General features: G+C 31.5%; 1 pseudogene; it reads left to right on the forward strand.

Annotated features, from left to right (window-relative positions):
- Positions 1 to 988: 988 nt before the first annotated feature.
- Positions 989 to 3,930, forward strand: LOC120577690 (purple acid phosphatase 8-like; annotated as a pseudogene).
- The last annotated feature ends 1,573 nt before the right edge of the window (positions 3,931 to 5,503 follow it).

The raw sequence follows: 5,503 nt of genomic DNA on the forward strand, positions 1-5,503 counted from the left end.
CATAAGCTACTTGCATTGCAACTTGAATACAACAAAAATGGATAATAGCATGAGAAAATTATAGGTGTTTCTTCCTCAAAAAAGAAAAAAGAAAACATGAGAAAATTATACTGATCTCCCCTGAGGTGTGTCTATATGCAACTAACACCCTCTTTATTTTAAGTCTATTTTTTTTAAATGAATTTCGAACACATACTTATTAAACATTAAGTGAGGGAAATTAAGGGATTTTGGTGGTAATTTATTATTAATTATTGTTGTAGATTCTTCTTATAACAAAAAAATATTGTTGTAGACAAAGGGATGTAAAAAGCTGTAAATTTCCACATTGCCTCATAAAATGCAGCAAAATTGTATCAATAAAAAAAAGGTTAATTATGTTTTAGGTCCCTATAAATAGGCGCGTTTTCAACATTAGTCCCTACTTAAATTTTATTAAATTTTTGGTCCCCTACGTTTTTTTCCATTAGCAAAATAGGTTCTTGCTGTTAATTGTTGTTGATTGAGCAAACGGTGAATCACACATGGATGCCACATCTTACTCTTTTTTTTGGTGAAATATGTTTTTAGTCCCCGTAAAATTGAGGCATTTTAAATTTAGTCTTTACTTAATTTTAATAGTTGTTTTAGTTCTTACAAAAATACTATGCACTCAGTATTAGTCCCTGCTCAATTCAAATTTGTTCAATTTATGTTTAAACTCTTGTATATTGTCACTAGTTTTGCATTAAATGGGAGCATATGGGTTGGTTCGAATTAATATGGAATTATTTTCCCACGCTTATTCAAAATTTTGCCCCTAATTAATGATATTAGATCTATTCAAATAATTTATGCTGATTCAACATCTTTTGGTCAACGTAATTTAAAAAAAATAATAGCTTATTCTTGGTATCTCATATGGGTTTCTTAATTCTAGGAATTGGTTCTCTCAGTAATATTTTGCTCAATTCTAGGAATTGTTGGATATTGGGGAAGAAAGGGAAACTACAATCAATCTTTGGTCGCCCATCAGGTAATAATTTACCCCAAACTCCATCCTTTTTAATTATGTATTTTTCATATTTTATTTTTTTTGGCTTTCGCACCGGTTTTCGATCCAACAAAGGTGGGCTACTAATCCGGCTCGTGCGTAGAGGCATGTGCACCGGCCAAGCGTTATTCCCCCTAGAAATCGAACCCAGTATTCCCCCGATACGTCGCTCCTTACCACTGGAACCCAAACAACTTGGTTCATATTCTATTTGTTGTCATTAGATAATTATCAAACTTGTAGTACTCATAGATAATATAGTTCAATTTATGCACAAACCATAATTCTATTTGTTTTCACATTATTTTTGTCTATACATATATAAAATGGTTAGAGATTTGGCACTCTGAAGTAACTAAGTCATTTTAAGATGGAAAGTGAGCATTATTAACCGTTAATTAACAAATTAAAGATAAATATTATAGTTACATCATAACAAATCATAAGTTTATTACAATCACAACCCTTCATTTTCTCACTTTACACTTTACCCGTCTTGCCCTTTGATTAGAGAGATGTATAAGAGTCCTCTTGAGTTTAGCTCAGGTAACAAGGATAATGCATAATATTATAAGATCTGAAGTTCAAATCGCGTACACCAAAAAAAAAAAAAAAACAGAGATGCATAAGAAAGAAATAGGATTGTTTCCTTGTATAAGATTATTGTACAAACCGATTGTAAGCTGTAGACGATGGATTAAGTGTATAACCATCACACGAGTATAAAACTTATAATTTCATATTATTTAATATCTTTATTACAGTATTATAATTTTCTAGTTGTTTGTGATTTTTGCTTGATTTCTAGATGGGAATTGTAGGAGATAGTCTAAATATAGATTTTGTGATCTCAACTGGTGACAATTTTTACAAAGATGGTCTAGAAGGAGTTGATGATCCTACATTCTATGAGTCATTTGTCAATATCTACACTGCCCTGAGCCTGCAAAAGATTTGGTATAGTGGTAAGTTGATAAAAGATTCATTGTTCTATAAAAACAATTGATATTTATTCATAGTTGCTTTAAATTAATTTCCCAATGAAAATATTTATTTATTTATTTTGCCAGTTTTGGGAAACCATGACTACAGGGTGATGTTGAAGCACAATTAAGCTCAATTCTAAGACAAAAAGATAGCAGATGGGTCTGCTTGAGATCTTTTATTCTTGATGGAGGTATTGATCTTTTTAAAAAATATTTAATGCATGTTGAGTTTTGAACATTTCCTAAAAAAATGTTTGTTTACAAGGTCCTCTAAATAAAATTTGATTCCAAAAAATCTGAATACAAAATAAGCTGATTCAAACACACATTTATATTTCTTGGGAATCATACTATGTATGAATTAATATAATTGATGTTGCAACAATTTGTTACAAATCAATAACAAAAACATTTAAAAACACAAAAATAAAAAATTATTAAATTAAAAGTTATATCATCTTGGCCTCTTCAAAAAAAAAGTTATATCATCTTTTTTCAGGAATTGTAGAATTTTTCTTTGTGGACACAACTCCTTTTATAGAAAAGTATTTTACGGATCCAAAAGAGCACACCTATGATTGGAATGGTGTCCTTCCTCGTGAACTTATCGTGCAGAACTCTTGAAGGTTAGGTTTAACAAACAAATTTAATGCATATTTGATATCATAGTGACTTCGTCGAAATATGAGTAACTATGATTTTGTAAAAGCTATCGAGTGTGTCATGGAGTAGAGAATAAATAATGAACACTCTAAATAATGTGTCACAGAATTGAACAATTCATTCAAATGCAAATACGATATGCAAATTCAAACTTCTGACATTTTTTCAATATCTAACATTTTAGCTTCTGTATAGTGAACACTCTAAATTAGCATCAACAGATATTTCATTTCACAACAAATTAGAACTTTTTGACAAGAGAAATTATTAATTCTATCTGACATTATTATGGAATTTTTGTAGAATGTTGATTCAGCTTTGGTGCAATCCAAGGCAAGATGGAAGATAGTGGTGGGTCATCATACCATCAAAACTGTTGGGCATCATGGTAATACACAAGAGCTTGAGGAGCAGCTTCTTCCCATCTTAAAGGTAAATGAATCAGCCACATAATCATTCTCATATTTATGCATTTGATGAAGTTCAATATTCCTCATGTTTTTTACTTGACAACGAAAATGATTCTGAGGACACAACTTAGTGTCGTATACATGGTAGTTAACATCAAAGGTACCAAACCATAGCAAACATGTAACTGTTACTATTCTTGAAGTCAAACATGTAACTTTTACAATTTTTAACCACTTTCTGCACTATTTTTCCAGTCAAACAATATTGATGCATACATCAATGGACATGACCATTGTTTGCAGCACATAATTGACAACGAGAGGTAAGCATGTTTTATTACTTGTAAATAGTTAAAATCAACATCGCCACACCTCTAAAATTGAAGCTTCCTTCGTTTGCTTAAACATTGTAGTGGAATTCATTTTTTCACAAGTGGAGGTGGATCGAAGGCATTGCGAGGCGATATCAAGTCATGGAACCTGGAAGAAGTGAAGTTTTACCATGACGGACAAGGATTCATGTCTGTGCAGATCACAGAAATGAATGTAGATGTTGTATTCTATGACGTTTTAGGCAAGATTTTGCATAGATGGAGCATATCGAAAGAACTTAAAGCAGCGACATAGATACAATAAGCTAAAATTATGCACATAATTTTAATTTTGTGGAGGATATGTTCCCACAAATGTTTCATTAGTCCCAAAAAGGAACTATAAATTTGTGTGCACAAATCGTGCAGTCTTGCACTTGTTGTTATAGTCATTATAGATTTCCCTTGCCATTCAATTCAAGGGAAATTAATTTATTCGTTTTGAATTAAAACTATTTCTCATCAAACAATTGCTTTCTCCCTTAGATCATTTGCCAAAGCCTTGGGCTTCTTGAGACTTGCACACGGCACCCAAGTGCTTGAAATAAAGTGAAAATTCTGCAGGTCTTGCATAGTATCATGCCCTGCCATAATCCAAAGTAGCAGTTTTCAAAAAAATTCTACTGTTATAGGCTGCGTGATTCAGACCACCATCTTCCTTATTGTATTTGGGGGATTCACTCGATTATCCGTCAGCTAGAAGGATCAAGCAGTCGTGTCCTCCTCTTCATCAATATTGTCTGGTAATCCTACTGCATTAGAAACAATGCAAATAAAGAGACTTAAACGAAAAAAGGCCGGACTTTTCAGGCACCCGATTCCATCTATCCTCGTTATGACTAACAATACTTCCACCGATGTCCCCCATCAATTTGTCTCGCAATCTGTATTCTCATTCAAAGAAATTCCGCCACCAAAGTAAATTCCAATGCCATTTTCCATACTCCCAAAACCTCATGTCACTAACAAAACAAGACTTTTGTAACTATATTCAAAATCCAGACATCGTGCCAAAACCCCATGTTTGATTCACCATTTCCCGTTATTTCCTTTGCAAAATCAAAAAACCAATAATTCTCCTCCTATCAAGATCACACAATCTCTCCCATACTATGCTTCCAACACATTTTTCCAAGTGGCTTTTTCATTATTTCTTAAAAGTCACTTCCATTTCGAAAGAAGAGACACATTCGATTAATTATGATGTTCATATGTTGAAGGTTGATTTTTTATTTTTTTGGTTAGAGTTGAAGGTTGATTATAATATATTTTATTTTATTTTGGGGCTAATCATTTTTTAATCCCAAGGATATATGTCCACTAACCAAGAATGGATTGGTCTAACTAGTAAAGGATTTGAGTCTCTTAAGAATGTGGTGAGAAAGTTTGATTTTTGGGTCATACTTATGGAAAAAATTCAGTTGGGAGGGAGAACCCACCTTGCGTGAGGAAAATACAGAAACAAAATGACATTCAATTATTCAAATTGACAAAATATATCTCAACATTGTTCATTGTTAAAAACGTAAATGATAAATTGCGAACAAACTCAAAGCATACAAGTTAATAACATACAACCGTAAAATTCATATACATAATATAGGAGAATCAAAGTGATTGGATTACTTATGTCTCCAAATCTGTAAGGTTGACACCCAACATTAAATAGTCAATCTTTCACTAGAATCAAACGAACACGTAATAAAATAAGAAATAACACATCGCCGCATCCAGATGACGAAATCACAGGAAAAAAAATATCTAAATCTATACAAAAATCACTTATTTAGATTAAAATAAAGATAAAAATTTTGTCTAAAATCATCCCAATAAAATAAGGCAAATTCTATGGTACACTCAAAATTTTGAGTGTATTGGTACATCAAATCAATAAATTAATAGTTAAATGTGTTATTTTTTGAAGAAAATTTTTATTTTCTATCATCTATAATTAAATCTTATTTATCAAAAACGTCAACGAAATAAAATTAAATTTTTCTAAATTTTTAGTACTCATAATAGAGAATTTTGATTATTTTT

Source organism: Medicago truncatula, chromosome 8, assembly GCF_003473485.1.
Source record: "Medicago truncatula cultivar Jemalong A17 chromosome 8, MtrunA17r5.0-ANR, whole genome shotgun sequence".
NCBI lineage: Eukaryota > Viridiplantae > Streptophyta > Magnoliopsida > Fabales > Fabaceae > Medicago > Medicago truncatula.